This window comes from Dysidea avara, chromosome 14, assembly GCF_963678975.1.
Source record: "Dysidea avara chromosome 14, odDysAvar1.4, whole genome shotgun sequence".
Taxonomy (NCBI): Eukaryota; Metazoa; Porifera; class Demospongiae; order Dictyoceratida; family Dysideidae; genus Dysidea; species Dysidea avara.
Window position 1 is genome coordinate 5034190 of NC_089285.1, and position 16339 is coordinate 5050528.

Genomic DNA, 16339 nt, shown 5'->3' on the forward strand with positions numbered 1-16339 from the left:
ACAATGGATAACGCTACAGACATGATTTCTTCTCTGTTTTGACTTTGCTTCATCCCAAGATGTGCCTTTTTGCCAACCACAGTACGTTCAATACACGCATCATGGACTTGCCTTTGTCCTCCTTTGTATCCTAGTTCTTTTGCTGACAACAGAAGGTGTCAATTCACAATAGCACAATGGAGCTTCCCTGTGGCTGTGTTGCATGGCTTATCGCCCATATTTTCCATAGTGACTGGATTGATTGCAGACATGCTTCTCGTACTGTTCTTCACTTGTAATTCTGTGTAACAGGAGGAGCATACTGATGACATTCTGTCCGTTCAAACATTGTATTGCGTATACTGCATTAGCATGCAGTATGCAATGTTCAAATGGACAGAAAATCCTCAGTAGCTATATGTGTTTAACATTGTTATAAAATTATTTTGATTATAACTGGACAAGGAAATGATGCACCATATGCACAGATCACAATAATAGTGAAATTTAAAATTCTATAGTGCATTAGTTAATATACCACCTAAAATATATTTTATGATCAAATACTGAATGATACTAGATCAAGACACACGGTAGTGTGTCGCGCGGCCCAAGAAGCCGGCGCGTAACACCCGTGAGTATATTGACAGGAAGAAAGAAAACGCAATTTTCGCACCTCCGTAGCTCTGTGCTGCCTTGGTGAAACAAGACGATTTTGCTGTGGACACTCCCTCCACCTTCAGCACTCCACATTCCAAATTTGAGCGAAATCGCTTCAAGCGTTCCCGAGATATGCGACTTCAAAAATTGGCTTAGTTTCTTCGTTTTTTTTTTTCGTATTATTTTTCTTCCTCTTTTTGCACACTTACAAAAACTGCTATAAAACGCGAACGCCATATCCGATCGCCTTGAACTTTGGCACACAGAAGGGGGGTATAAAGGCGCATCTCTATACCAACTTTGGCTGGAATACGATAAACAGGCAAAGAGTTATGAGCGATTATTCACGAAAAATGACACCAATATGTTGTCACGCCTACAGGGCAAACCGCGTATGGGAGGAAGCTGAAAATCGGTGGGTGAATAGGTTAACTATTGAACCTCAAACCTTTTGTGGTTTGAAAGAAATCGAGCTAAAAACCAGGAAGATACAACGAAAAAACCAACAGTGTGTAACAATTACGCAATCGAGATTAAAAAACGACTGCTTGCCACGCCTACCAGGTAAACCGCTTGGGGTAATGCTTTGAAAATCGCTGTATAGATGGAGTTATCATCTTAGAAAGGCTCTTCAATGTTGTAGAAGAATCAGACTTAAAGCCACGGAGTTATAACACGAAATCCAACTTGGTGTAGCAAGTGCGAGATCGAGATACTCTAATAGAGCAGTCATCCTAATAGAGCAGTCACCCGAAGAGAATTCAAGAGATCAGTTAGAAACAAGTAACCTGTATAGAGATCAGCTACAAACAAGTCACCCTGTAGAGAGATCAACCACAAACAATTCACCCTGTAGAGAGATCAGCTAGAAGAAGTTACCTTGTAGGTAATTCATGCAACTATAGAAAGAGATAATTCAGCTAGAAGAAATCACCTTGTAAAGAGTTCAGCTACATAGAAACCATTCTATAAAGAGCTCAGCTGCAAACAAATCACCTGTACAGAATTCAGCTACAAACAAATCACCTTGTAGAGAGATCAGCTAGAAGAAGTTACCTTGTTGATAGTTCAGCTACAAACAAATCACCCTGTAGAGAGATCAGCTAGAAGAAGTTACCTTGTAGAGAGTTCAGCTACAAAGAAACCATCATGTGGAGAGTTCAGCTGCAAACAAATCACCTGTAGAGAGTTCAGCTACAAACAAATCTCCGTGTAGAGAGATCAGCTAGGAGAAGTTTCCTTGTAGAGAGTTCAGTTACAAAGAAACCACCGTGTAGAGAATTCGTTTACAAACTAGTGACCCTGTAGAGACATCAGCTAGAAGAAGTTACCTTGTAAAGAGTTCAGCTACATAGAAACCATTCTGTAAAGAGCTCAGCTGCAAAAAAATCACCTTTACAGAATTCCACTACAAACAAATCACCCTATAGAAAGATCAGCTAGAAGAAGTTACCTTGTTTATAGTTCAGCTACAAACAAATCACACTGCAGAGATCAGCTAGAAGAAGTTACCTTGTAGAGAGTTCAGCTACAAAGAAACCATCATGTGGAGAGTTCAGCTGCAAACAAATCACCTGTAGAGTGTTCAGTTACAAACCAATCTCCCTGTAGAGAGATCAGCTAGAAGAAGTTACCTAGTAGAGAGTTCAGTTACAAAGAAACTACCATGTAGAAAGTTCAGCTACAAACTAGTGACCTTGTGGAGACATCAGCTAGAAGAAGCTACCTTGTAGAGAGTTCAGCTACAAAGAAACCATTCTGTAAAGAGCTCAGCTGCAAACAAATCACCTGTACAGAATTCAGCTACAAACAAATCACCCTGTAGAAAGATCAGCTATATAGAAGAAGTCACCTTGTAGAGAGTTCAGCTACAAAGAAACCACCATGTAGGGAGTTCAGCTAGAAGAAGTTACCTTGTAGAGAGTTCAGCTACAAAGAAACCATCATGAAGATAGTTCAGCTGCAAACAAATCTCCCTGTAGAGAGTTTAGTTAGAAGAAGTTACCTTGTAGAGAGTTCAGCTACAAAGAAACCATTCTGTAAAGAGCTCAGCTGCAAACAAATCACCTGTACAGAATTCAGCTACAAACAAATCACCCTGTAGAGAGATCAGCTAGAAGAAGTTACCTTGTAGAGAGTTCAGCTACAAATTTAAAGAAACCATCATGTGGAGAGTTCAGCTGCAAACAAATCACCTGTAGAGAGTTCAGCTACAAAGAAACCACCATGTAGGGAGTTCAGCTAGAAGAAGTTACCTTGTAGAGAGTTCAGCTACAAAGAAACCATCATGAAGAGAGTTCAGCTGCAAAGAAATCTCCCTGTAGAGAGTTCAGTTAGAAGAAGTTACCTTGTAGAGAGTTCAGCTACAAAGAAACCATCATGAAGAGAGTTCAGCTACAAACAAATCACCCTGTAGAGAGATCAGCTAGAAGAAGTCGCCTTAATTCAGCTACAAAGAAACCATTCTGTAAAGAGCTCAGCTGCAAACAAATCACCTGTATAGAATTCAGCTACAAACAAATCACCCTGTAGAGAGATCAGCTAGAAGAAATTACCTTGTAGAGAGTTCAGCTACAGTAAAAAGAAACCATCATGTAGAGAGTTCAGCTGCAAAGAAATCACCCTGTAGAAAATTGTGCCACAAACAAATTGCCCTGTAGAAAGATCAGTTAGAAGAAGTTATCTTGTAGAGAGTTCAGCTACAAAGAAACCACCATGTAGAGAGTTCAGCTAGAAGAAATTACTTTGTAGAGAGTTCAGCTACAAAGAAACCATCATCTAGATAGTTCAGCTGCAAACAAATCACCTGTAGAGAGTTCAGCTACAAACAAATCTCCCTGTAGAGAGATCAGTTAGAAGAAGTTACCTTGTAGAGAGTTCAGCTACAAAGAAACCATTCTGTAAAGAGCTCAGCAGCAAAAAAAATCACCTGTACAGAATCCAGCTACAAATAAATCACCCTGTAGAGAGAACAGCTAGAAGAAGTTACCTTGTTGATAGTTTAGCTACTAACAAATCACCCTGTAGAGAGATCAGCTAGAAGAAGTTGCCTTGAAGAGTGTTCAGTTACACAGAAACCACCATGGACAGTTCTGTAATAAATATATGTATTATATATATAATTTGTACATTTACTGATAAAATCAGAAATATTTAAGGTACATCTGCTTCATCTTTTCTTCTTCCTGTGGTAAAGAAAAAAAGATAGGTTAAAAAAGTCCCAAAGCAGGCCATAGGCCGACTTTGGGGTATACAAATACAAAAAGAAGTGAAATCTAATCCAAAACAGCCAAGCTGTAAAAAAAAGTGTGCGGCCCTCAAAAAGGCTATGGTGAAAAAAGATGTGAAATCCAAGGTGGCGGCCAAGAAATGGCTGTGATGGTAGGTTAATGGTAAAAATTTTAATAACGACAATTCAGGTGAATTTTGTGCCAATTGACCAAGCGGCACCAAAATTCACCTGAATTGTTGTTATTAAAATTTTTACCATTAACCTACCATCACAGCCATTTCTTGGCCGCCACCTTGGATTTCACATCTTTTTTCACCATAGCCTTTTTGAGGGCCGCACACTTTTTTTACAGCTTGGCTGTTTTGGATTAGATTATATATACTACACAAATCTAATTGCCAGGAGCAGACTGTGCAGTATGCAGTGTTAGGTAGAGGTGTACCGATTATTGGATTGCCAAAAAGGCCTATACCGTTTTATGTAAGTCCTCAAGTTTTGGATATATCCAGCATTGAGTCAGTACAGAGATGTGCTGCAAGGTTTGTGGTTGATGATTATTCCTACCACTGAAAAGCTAAACTAGCCAACCCTACTACATTGTTGAGACCAACTAAAAGCTATTGTGTTTACACAATCTTATTAATTGACATACCTGATACTCAGTTACATCTACTTCCAGAAGAAACCATCTTGCAAGAACAAAAATGCAAGATCTTGCAATAGAAAAGGACCTTTTCCTACACAAGAATACTGCAGGATCCTCCAGGAATTGGACCTTTCTCCTGCAAGATTTTATCTTGTAATAAAAAAGGACCTTTTCTTGCAGGATGGCTCTATATTGATGAATAAAAAAAATTAAAAGGGGAATAGGGATCACTGAAAAAAGCCGTTAAACAAGAAGGGATCACTGGGGTAGGAATGTAAACCACAAATCCCTATTTTGACTCTGTATCATAAATTTTAGTTACATGTTCTGTCATTTTGAGATGAGTCAAATAGGGATGTGTGGTTTACATTACCACCCCAGCGATCCCTTCTTGTTTGGTGGCTTTTCTTTTCAGTGATCCCTATTCCCCTTTTAAAATTTTCAATTTTTATTCATCTAATTTGTGTACTTTTTATTAATCCAGTAATGGATTTGTTTTATATTATTGTTGTAAATACATATTATAGCAATTTACATTATATTAGTGGCTGTCAAGTTCAGTTTGAGTTATCAGACACACTTGACTGCATTATTAGAGTATTTATATGACTGCTCTTGGCTGTCGACAAGACTATACACGTACATTACACACATTCCTAATATTGAGCAGCTGTTGTCTTGCTATATGGTCAGGACACTTAGTCATTGTAGTATCTTCATGCAGTGTTCATGAATACTCACCAGCTGGTATGATACTGAGCTAGCTAGCTACTTGTCACAAGACATGGAACTCTGATGAGGATATAATGGACATAATTATATAAGTTGCACATTCAGTACTAGTGTTTGTGCATTTATCATTTCAACCAAGACCATATACAATAAGAATCACATGCAGATTTTCCAGCAGACGGGGATGCGGCTCATGTACTTTCAGGTGTGCCACAAGGAACAGTGTTAGCCCCCCCTTTTAATTCTGATATATATATATATATATATATATATCAATGATCTCCAGTGCTCTGTACAGTTCGTACAAGACTTATAGTCTGTTTTGCACTAAAAGAAATATTATGATCACTTAATTAGTCTGTGACATGTTGGCGCATTTTAGTACCTGTAAATCATGTATTCCTCCATAGCAACAAGCACACGCATCTTGCTATTCTACACCCTCTCACTTAAATTAAAACTACTCCATCATTTTTAATCCAATAGACATGAAATTTTCACACAAGCTACTTTAGATGATGAATAACGTGGAAGTAAAGAAAAGGATTCCTGGGAGTGTCAACCCGAAAGACTAATATGTGACCCTATTTTGAAAACCATACATTTGGGCACGTGCAAAATTTGTGTGAATGCCCAATTGAAAATTTCATCGATTTGAATATTCTGATAAAGCAACTTATTAGGCCTTCTTGCTGTGAAAAAAATTTCACATCCATAACTTCTTTATTCTAGGAGATATACTCAATTATATCAGGCCATGTAGTAGTTTCACGATGCGTGGGACAGCAATTAACTACAAATGGGTTGATTTGTTCATTCCCAAAACCAAACATTTTCTTGTCTTTAGCCTAGGGACAATAATACAAGTGATTTAATTGAGGAAAAGCACAAAGAACACATGATTAAACTCTCAAGGATCTCTTTTCATCCATTTTAGATTGTGAGAAAGGAGATCTTTGTCAACAAAGTGATTTGATTTGTCATCAATTTGTCACCTGATCACTATACACTTCTATTATATAAACTGATAGTGAAAAGTTAGTTTGTTATGTATTAGATAGTAAATTAGCCATATCTTTGGAATGCTTCAATGTATCAACACAAAATTTTCACACAAGGTAGATAACCACTCAGTGCTTCATTGTAGCTATAAAAAAGAAAATTGGACTATGTGCCCAAATGTATGGTTTTCCAAAATAGGGTCACATAATTATGTGATGATTGAGAAGCTAAAAAACAAAAATAAAAATGCACAGCTGTTTAGCATAGTATATCATAAAGGTATCAAGGCTCTTGTGTGTAAACTGTAGGACTAGTTCTAGTATAAAGGGAAAACTGTAGCTCAGCAATTCAAGTTTAGCAGTTGGGGTTTGGACTAAACTGTGTACTAGTGTTATCCAGTAAAAAAGTACAGAACATTTGCTAAAACCATTTGCAAGTTATAGAACAAATTAAATTTTATGGGAAGCCATATAAGTGAACTGTACTGAGCACCCTTAAATGGTAATTGCCTTTCGACCCTTCAAAATGCAAATTTTTACATATTACAAATAAAAAGAGCCCAATAACTCATACTTACTTTATCGCAAAAATCCCCCTATCAAGGAAGTTATATTACAACCACCAAATACCTTGGAGTATTAAGCTTACATGGAACAACCACATACAGTCTGTTGCTCATAAAGCTGCCCAAGTAAATGGTTTCCTGCATCGTAATCTAAGACAATGTCCCTCAAATATTAAAGCAATATGTTTCAAGTCAATGGTTCATCCAATCCTTGAACAATATGCTTCCTCCGTATAGGCCCCCCACACTAATGTTAACATTCAGAGACTAGAAGCTGTACAAAGACATGCAGCCAGATTCTGTGGCTTCAACAAATTTTCTCCATACTCCAGTGTGACCAACATGTTAGAGTTTTTAAGATCTACAGAGCCTGGAACATAGCCAAACTCATTATTATGTATAAAATAATCAATAGAAATTTACACATCCCTCCAGCTCACTGATCCCCAATCAACGCGATTCAAGAAGAGAATACTTTACCCAATAATAAACTGGCATGCATTGTTCCTTTTCCCCCTCCACTGTTAAGTCATGGAACTCGCTCCATCCCCCCCCCCCCATTGTAATTAACTCCCCTACACTCGATCAATTTTGTAATATGATTAATACCTGTGCGTTATAATCTCTTTTGATTTCTGCACAGTAATAAATATTCGTTATGTCTGAGTCTCTGAGAGCTATCCTCATGGCCGTGCGTCTGCTTTGTGATCATGTGATGTAAGAATCCACGTGATGCTACAATGTGCGATTTCGGACGCGATGAAGACAGCTGGGCAGTGCGCTGATTTAGCAGACGTCGAGAACATGAAATACAGGTATTGTAGTGTCACATGTGTGTACTCTCGAGACAGCAGGCAACGTGGGAAAGGCGCTAGGCCTATGACAGGAAATAGTACTACACGGGTACTTTGCAAGTTTAATCCTGTGACCCTGATCACACTTAGAAGTTCAATAATGGAAAACCGAAACCCATAATATAACACCATCTTCACATGGACACCCAAAAGTGCATGGGGCTTGAATAACCCACTCCACGAGAAGCTATATAAATACGCGCGAGTTAGCTGTTTTAAATACTGAAAACTTACCCTTGAACTTACCAGAGGTCCTTGACAGAAAATAATAAATAGTGCTACACCATATCAAATACACTAAACTATTAGAATCTCTGAGACAAACAGCTGCTTAACAGTGTTGGTAGGAGCATGTATTAAAATCTGTGGATGCTGTCACTGCTGATTGTCTTGGTGGTGTAATTGAGGCCACACCACCATTGGTATTGACTCTTGTAACAATGCTGTGATCATCATTCAGCTAACAATTGACCAATTAGCTTAGTCTGAAATTATAAAATGCTATTAAAGAACTACTGGTACAAGATCAGTCACCATATTAGATAACTGATATCAGATCAGTACAATATCGATAGATCGGTAATAAATTTCCTAGATTGGATCGGTATCGGTAAAGCTCAGAAAAGTTGAATCGGTACATCTCTAATGAATGTGTCTGCATTTATGGGTTCCCACACTGTCATTGTAGTATAAGCATACTGTATGTAATGTAATACTGTTGTACCAGTAATTAGGATATAGATGGTACGCGTGTATTCTTATATATTAATGGTATTGAGCACGTTGTGTGTCTACGGGTTGTGTCCGCCGAATCCTGAATAGTACATGGTGACAGGAGTGATTCCTCCGAACAGAGCAGCTTTTCTTTACGTTATTTTCGATGGCGTCGTATCAGATTGCTCCACCGAAGAGATTCACTTTCTCAAACCCAGAGTCATGGCCACAGTGGGCCAGGCGATTTGAACGATTTCGTCTAGCGTCTGAACTGTCTAAACAGAAAGAAGAATACCAGATCAACACGCTAGTGTATACCATGGGTGACGCGGCGGAAGATATTCTTCGTTCTTTTAGTCTCAGTGACGAGCAGCTGAAGAGTTACGAAACAGTGTTGGCAAAGTTTCATGGATATTTTGTAAAGAAGCGAAATGTTATTTTCGAGAGGGCTAAATTTAATCAGCGAAGACAGCAAGAGGGAGAGTCAGTGGACGATTTTATTACCTCGTTACACAGTTTATCAGAGTACTGTAATTATGGACAATTAAGAGACGAAATGATTCGGGATCGAATTGTCATCGGTCTCCGCGACTCTGCTCTCTCGGAGAAACTTCAACTAGAGTCAGAACTCACCCTGGAGAAAGCTATTACTTTAGCCCGTAACAGAGAGTCCATAAGAAAGCAGCAACCCGTAGTGAGAGCTGACACTTCATCAAACATTGATGCTGTTGGCTTCAGTAGCAAGCACAAAAGTGCAAAGACACACAAGTCACAGAAGTCAAATTTTGTTGACAAATCTAAGTGCTCAAGGTGTGGCAAACCAAATCACCTTGGCAAAGAACAGTGCCCAGCCAAGACTGCTACTTGTCGAAAGTGCGACAAACGCGGACATTTTCAAACAGTGTGCCGAAGCACAAAGTCAGTCAAAACAATTACCAATCATGAAGACACTGATGATTCAACTGATGATGAACTAACTTATGATCCATTTATTGGAACTATTGAAGAATCCGATACCCTTGAGATACCAACAGTTACAGCTGGGTCAGATCCCTGGAAAATTACAGTGTCCCTTAATGCATTACCAATTGAGTTTCATATCGACACTGGGGCAGATGTAACAGTCATCACAGAGAAACTGTACGAGAAGCTAAAGACCTCGCAGCTACAGAAATGTTCCAAATCTCTAGTTAGTCCAAGTAAAGAAGCTTTGAATGTCCAAGGTCAGTTCAAGGGAACTCTTACACATGGAAACAACTCAGTGGAACAAGACATTTATGTCGTCAAGGGTCTACGCAAGCCTCTGATTGGCCATCCAGCCATAACAGCCCTGCAACTAGTGAATAGAGTTAATACAATTGACTCGATAAAGCAACAGGTAGTGGATCAACATCCTGAATTGTTTCAAGGTCTTGGTACAATTGAGGGAGAGTACAATATTGTGTTGAAGGCCGATGCCAAACCATATGCCCTTGCCACTCCCAGACGGATACCCATTCCACTCAAGTCCAGTGTGGAGCAAGAGCTGAAACGTATGCAAGAGTTGGGGGTAATCCGTAAAGTAGAAGAACCTACGGAGTGGTGTGCTGGGATGGTGGTGGTACCAAAAAGCAAAGGAAAGGTACGTATATGTGTAGATTTAACTAAGTTAAACCAGAATGTATGTCGGGAAAGGCATATCCTCCCCTCAGTCGAACAGACACTAGCCCAACTCCAAGGTGCCCGGGTGTTCTCTAAACTAGATGCCAACTCGGGGTTTTGGCAAATTAAGCTGTCTAAACAATCAGCATTGTTAACAACATTTATAACCCCAGTAGGGAGATTCTGCTTCAACAGACTGCCCTTTGGCATTACATCAGCCCCTGAGTTCTATCAAAAGAAGATGTCGCACATGCTTTCTGGCTTACAAGGGGTGGCATGCATGATGGATGACGTGCTGGTATTTGGTCAAACTCAGGCTGAACATGACCAACGGTTGAAGGCTGTCCTTGAGAGGATTAAGAGAGCCGGTGCTACGCTGAATGCAGACAAATGTGAATTTTCTGTTGACAAGGTCAAATTTTTGGGGCATGTAATTGACACTGCTGGTATTCATCCAGACCCAGACAAAGTTAGTGCTATACAGCAGTTAAAGGCACCTACTAATGTAACTGAACTTCGTAGATTTCTGGGTATGGTGACTTACCTGGGAAAGTTTACTTCAAATTTGTCACAAAAAGTGAAGCCGCTTAGAGATTTACTAAGCAAGAAAAACCAGTGGGTTTGGGATGATACCCAACAGACAGCTTTTCTACAGATTAAACAAGAGCTCAGTGATGGCCCTGTTTTAGCTTTGTATGATCCCAGTAGAGATACCATGGTCTCTACTGACGCATCCTCGTTTGGTTTAGGGGCAGTATTAACTCAGCAACAGGAAGACCAGCAATGGAAACCTGTAGCCTATGCTTCCAGAGCATTGACCCCTACTGAAGAGAGGTACGCCCAAATTGAGAAGGAAGCGTTGGGGATCACATGGGCCTGTGAACGATTTAGGGAGTATCTAGTTGGGATGCAGTTTCGAGTGGAAACTGACCATAAGCCCTTGGTTTCCTTGTTGGGAGAGAAGAACCTAGAGGAGTTATCTCCCAGACTGCAACGCTTCCGCATGCGTTTGATGCGGTACAAGTTCACTATTTCCCACCTCCCGGGAAAAGAACTCACAGTTGCTGACACTCTGTCCAGGGCGCCTGCCTCATTGGCATCTTCAGCTGACATTGAGTTCCACCATGACACCGAATTGTACGTGAACCTGGTCATGGAGAGTCTTCCTGTCACTGAGCAGCGTTTGGCAGAGTTGAAGCAACAACAAGATGATGATGAGACCTGTCAGCAATTGAAGCATTTTTGCCAATCACGTTGGCCCTCAAAACACCAAGTTAAAGGTACACTCAAGGCTTACCATCCTTTTGCAGCTGAGCTTACCATACAGAAAGGCTTGTTAATGCGGAATAGCCGCATTGTGATCCCTAGTCCTGCACAACGTGACATACTAGACAAGATTCACTGTGGACACCAGGGAATCACCAAATGCCGTCTGAGGGCTCAACAATCTGTGTGGTGGCCTGGCTTAAGTAAGCAGCTTGAAGAACTTGTCACAAGTTGCCCTACTTGCTGTAAAGAGCGTATCCAGCATGCTGAACCACTGATGCCAACACAATTTCCTAAGCTACCATGGCAGAAGGTGGCAAGTGATTTGTTTACTATCAAAGGTGTTAACTATCTGCTAGTGATTGACTATTTTTCACGATATATTGAAGTTGCCAAACTGACACAAGAAACATCAAATGCCATCATAACACACTTGAAGTCTATCTTTGCAAGACACGGAATCCCTCAAGAAGTAGTTACGGACAATGGACCACAATATTCCTCTAAAGAGTTTTATCAGTTTTCCAAACAGTACTCCTTTAAACACACAACCAGCAGCCCCCACTTTCCACAGTCAAATGGTGAGGCAGAGCGAGGAGTGCAAACTGTGAAGCAGCTACTGAAGAAATCAGACGATCCATACCTTGCCCTTTTATCATATAGAACAACCCCTATGCCTACCATCGGTTGCAGTCCAGCTGAACTTCTAATGAATCGTAAATTAAGAAGCAACTTCCAACTATGGAACATGAACTGAAACCCAAAATACCTGACTACTCTAAGATTGAGATGAAGGAAGCAACCAGGCGTGAGAAACAGAAAGAGAACTTTGACAGTCGACATAAGGCCCGCAACTTGCCTCCACTAGAGCAAGGAGACATGGTGTGGATACCTGGTAACAAATGTGCTGGAAAAGTTTTATCTGAGGTTGCTCCTAGATCGTATACAGTACAAACATCACAAGGAACACTCAGGCGAAACCGCCGCCAACTTATTGTGTCGCCAACAACTTCTGGAGATGAATTAGACATGATCCCAGACATACCTATTAACAGTGAATCTGCTAGTGAGCAACCAACTGTAAGTGAACAGTCTTCACAACCATCTTTGCCTTCTGTACCACCAAGTGATGAAATGGTACGCACTAGGAGTGGACGCACTTCTAGGCCTCCACAGCGCTATAGACCGGACAATAGCTAACTTTTAGGTTATAATGTTTTATGGTTGTAACATGTAACTTGTAAGATAACCTGTATTTAGTAGACATTGTGTATGTAGTGTGTGTAACGAACCCTTAAGTAAGGGGGATGTAGTATAAGCATACTGTGTGTAATGTAATACTGTTATACCAGTAATTAGGATATAGACGGTACGCGTGTATTCTTATATATTAATGGTATTGAGCACGTTGTGTGTCTACGGGTTGTGTCCGCCGAATCCTGAATAGTACAGTCATCATATTTAATTCAGTCTTGCATAGCTTCAAGTACACAAAAAATGGATTTTCAACTACCAGGTGCCATTCAGCTAGCTAACTCATCTGGAATTAACCAAATATGTATTACTATTTTATTATGTTGTGCAACAACACATAATTAATTCTAAAGGTAAATAACTCACAGTAATAAACAAACAATTACAAATAACAACACGCGTAAGAGAATATATATACTATTACTTAAAGATTCATTAATTCTCTGATTTTGTAATTCATGAAGTTTTTGTAATTCGTCAATTGCATTGCTATGCACTGCTAAGGAAGCACTTGTTAAACAAACCGCTTTTAACAACATATGCACAGAAGTATCTTCTAAACTGTTTTATAGTTTGACTGCAGTGTTTTTCCCCACAAATTCTTTCGACAAAGCCTCAAAGCTGCTCTTCATTTTTGTTCATGTACGTGGGGATAAGCTCCCTTTCCAATTCGAAGGGATTGTATAAGTTGAGCTGAATCCTGAGAAACAGCTAAAAATTAAAAGTGAGTTTTTTCTCAACAGAGTTAACATTTTAGCCAACCAGATGATTAGTGGTAACAGCAAGGGTGTCAACAACAGACACGCACTGTTTGGCTCCACTACAAGGCAAGGGCTGTAATGGACACTGTACTTCTATGGCTTTCCCATAGGAAATGTATTGTGAAAATCCGAATGAAGTGTGTTTATGCTGGACTGGGATTATCATGTCATGTGTTTAGTTGTAAACATGTCCACATTTTGTGGGGAGTCTCAGAGATGTTCCTGTTAGACTATTACTACAGCTAAAAGTTCATACTATGAACTTGTATGATAAAGAGCACTTCATATTGATAGTGATTACTATGTTCCTGTTGTTACACACAGGTCACAGTGAGGCTGTCATAGCAGTATCATTTAGTCCTGATGGAAGTTGAGTATGTGTATAAAGACCTTATGAAATGTCGGAAGTTTATGTAGATGTGTGTACTAGCATGTTAGTGATTGTAATCCAGCTCCATTCTCAGTATTACAATTGGGTTCTTTTGAACCAATTGCTGTAAATTACAAGTTTTTGTGTGTGTGTGTGTGTGTGTGTGTGTGTGTGTGTGTGTGTGTGTGTGTGTGTGTGTGTGTGTGTGTGTGTGTGTGTGTGTGTGTGTGTGTGTGTGTGTGTGTGTGTGTGTGTGTGTGTGTGTGTTCATATAACTTGTCATTATGTTGTACAGGGGTCTAGGTAGTGGATCAGGTGACTGTACTGTTAGATTATGGGATACCAGTACCAAGACTCCTCATCATGTTTGTAAAGGTGTGTATAGTATAGTGTGTACTGTGTACATGTGTTGAAGATACAGATCACTTGGTAGACACTGTGTATAACAAGGATACAATCATATAATAGTCTCCATAACTGTATAATACAAACCATTAATGTACAATAGTATATACAAACAGTTCAGTTATCACATGTCTCTTATGAGTCTTCAGTGTCCTAGCAAGTCTCTGAACTGTCTTGACAACTTGTCCAGTAGACACGTGATGTAGTCTAGTTGTGGAGGAGATGATGTCTAATGTATAATGAGTTGACTGTGTCTGAGCTGACTCATAAGTAAACAGGAGAGTTCTCCAGTCTTGTTCCACTGTGGTATTCTGTGTATTGGGGGTGCATTCTTTTGATATGGACTTAGCATTTAGCAGTGTCTATACTCAGTAGTACAGTTGACAGCATTTTCATTTCTGTAACCATCCAAAGTGCTGTCTATTGTGCACCTAGCTTCTTCATTGCTAGTAGGACTTGTTGTCCAGGGTTAGCTTGGTATACTCTTTCTCTTTTATGATTAGAGTGTTTCTGCTGATCTGACACGTAACATATACTACGTATCTCATTTTACTAGAAGGAGTTTCTCCTCACTGTAGTCAGATTGATAGACCAGTACTGGTTAGGTAGCCACTGACAGTTAAACAGGATCTCATAAGGAAGACAGTTCAATAGTGACATGTTTGGTATGTAGTTACATGAGCAGTAGGAGCTGTGAGTGTTCTTCCTGTTCCACAATCAATAACTGACTATTGTTGAGTAGTGGAAGACTTGACTTTGTGACAAAAGATGGACTAGTGTAATCAGCTATGATCATCATTGTCTATATTGGTTGAAAGGACTTAACCACTCTGTGCAACAGTTTGTTGTATTGACTACCAAAAGCATGTGATACCTCTAAAATGCTGTTAAAGCATTAGGCTGTAGGGAATCAGCTTATTGGTTTGGTCTGCCAATAGGATGAACAATATTTGGAAGTTATATGTGTGAAGTTCTAAGGGCAGATGTTGTGATCAAGCCCTGCTAGACTTTGATGACCCAAGTGTTTGTAATGTGCAAATGGTCAGGTAATACCTACCTAATTTTCACAGTGGCCCTTATCATTGCCAGACACTGTTTTGTAGCTTTGTGTTGCTCAGCTTGCATACTCAACAACATCATTATAGGTTGTTGACAGGACAGCCCCAAGTCCCACATCTGAGGCATCTGTAGGTAATGTAAATGTGTCACCACAAGCAATTACAATAGTGATTACTTTAGACCATTAATCTGTCATGTTCAACTGCCCACTTGTGGGGCCATGCCAGCAAATCTAGCACAAATATACTGGTAGAATTAGCTAGATCAATAAATGACCTGAGCATTTATAAAGTACTGGAATTGCCTTCTGGCATTAACTGTTGTTTGAGTATTTGAATTCCAGGTGTGAGAGTTTTTTTTTCTTTTTTTTTCAGATAAAACTGACTGCAGATGGTGGTGCATAAATCCAATTTGATGAGAGATCATTAGCATGTGAGGCTGAAAAACTACCAATTGTTGACATACTATCAACACAGTCCTTGTGTGATCTCTTAACACTTCGTCTTGTCTCCTATGGCATGTTTGTGGATCAGTGTGAACTCCCATAATCTTTACCCAGTGCCAGGACTGAATGCCATCTTCTCAGTAGAGTCCTTGTGCTTATAAGTAACTGCTGAAATATAAGCACTGTGGTTCACAATTAATTCCTACAGTGGTCACATCAAAGGTATCATTTTAGGTGTTCATATTGTTGTTGAAATGTGCTTGTATAGCTAACACAATTGAGTGGTACCTTATTGTAGTGTACATACTAAAAGGTTGATGTAGTATCTTATCTTTCTCTCTTGCTCTACATACATGTAGCTCACTCCCATTGGATCCTCAGTATTGCCTGGTCACCAGATGGGAAGAAAACTGCATCAGGTTGTAAAGCTGGCAAGGTGAGTGAAATGTATGGAGTTGTCCACATCATTTCCCTCTACCACCCTTAATAATACTACTACTACAGTGGAACCTGTCTAAAGTGGTCACCTTCGGGCCAGAGATATTTGGTCTTTATAGAGAGGTGGCTCCCTAACTCACTATCGTATCTCTATAAAGCAGCCATAGGCCACAAACCAAGGTTTGACCTTTATAGAAAGGTTCCTGGGATTATAGCTATCCTCACACATGCCTACTCTTCAATCCATTACTTACATAACAGGCATAAACAAAGTAGCTAGCAGAAACCAGAAAGGATGACCAACAAGAGCGAGAAG

The 16339-nt window shown here is 39.7% G+C and overlaps 1 protein-coding gene across 1 annotated transcript in view; it reads left to right on the forward strand.

The window, feature by feature from the left end:
* The window catches only part of LOC136244882 (notchless protein homolog 1-like), a 56992-nt gene that overhangs the window by 25184 nt on the left and 15469 nt on the right, over nt 1-16339 (forward strand). The gene's annotated exons all lie outside the window — the stretch shown is intronic.